The following is a 371-nucleotide window of genomic DNA, read 5'->3' on the forward strand; positions in this document are numbered from 1 at the left end:
CACACACAGTAGAGCTGTGCAAAGCTTTGGGTGCTGATTCATTTTGGAGAAGATTTCGCCCAATTAGGTGGCCAAATCTCCAAATCCAATTCAAATCAGGGGACCAATAAAAAGGTCCAAATCGATTCGAATCTCTCTGAATCTTCAGAAAAGATTTGGAGAGCTTCGATGATTCAGGCAGTCCCCACCCACTGCAGTGGGGAGCTGGAACCGGATCCGGAGCCAGTAAGTAGGGGGTGCGGGAGGGAGGAATGGAGATGGGGGAGAGGACCATAGGGCAGATCCCCGCCAGGACTCATCCCCTAGCCCCCCAACCCCCACCCACTCTCTCAGCAACCCCCCCCCATGGCTGTCATTCCTGGCCCAGCTCC

The sequence above is a fragment of the Gavialis gangeticus genome, unplaced genomic scaffold, assembly GCF_001723915.1.
Source record: "Gavialis gangeticus isolate Ggan-Ray unplaced genomic scaffold, GavGan_comp1, whole genome shotgun sequence".
Taxonomy (NCBI): Eukaryota; Metazoa; Chordata; order Crocodylia; family Gavialidae; genus Gavialis; species Gavialis gangeticus.